Raw genomic sequence first — 570 nt, 5'->3', positions numbered from 1 at the left:
GGCAAGAGGAAGAATGGAAGGCTGTGGGAAGAATATTGGCCAAAGGATTTTTGGACCAATACTGTTTTATTGGCTTGTCAAAGTTTTGATGTATTCAAATTTGGAAAGAAAACGGTACAGTTGTCATGCACTTGCACTTTTATGTTTGCTGACTCCTACCATTTAATAAATTTGTTCTTCATTGCAGCTTGTGTGTGAATTAAACCTAGGATTAGATGTCAGTATTTCCATTCCAAGTAGATTCAATAAATGTCACAAACTTGAATAAACTTTTTCATTTTTTAGCTAAAACACAGGGCTTTGTGATGATGTGTATTAATCTTCATTTATCTTTTGTTGTTTGGTGCAATTGCAAAACATGTTTTATGTGATGTGACTTTGAGAGTCACAATTCTTGTTTTGACAAAGGCCAAAATGTGTTTTTATTATACGTTATACACAATACACCTTTACCATTACTTTGAACACAAATAACAAAATATAGAACAGATGTAACAAAAATGTTTGTCATTCACCAGGTGAACACGTTCATTACAGAACATATATATACTGTGTATATATATACTGTGT

Source organism: Austrofundulus limnaeus, unplaced genomic scaffold (genome assembly GCF_001266775.1).
Source record: "Austrofundulus limnaeus strain Quisiro unplaced genomic scaffold, Austrofundulus_limnaeus-1.0 Scaffold757, whole genome shotgun sequence".
In the NCBI taxonomy this organism is placed as follows: Eukaryota; Metazoa; Chordata; class Actinopteri; order Cyprinodontiformes; family Rivulidae; genus Austrofundulus; species Austrofundulus limnaeus.
The sequence above is the reverse complement of the archived record's forward strand: the minus strand, read 5'-3'. Positions refer to the sequence as shown.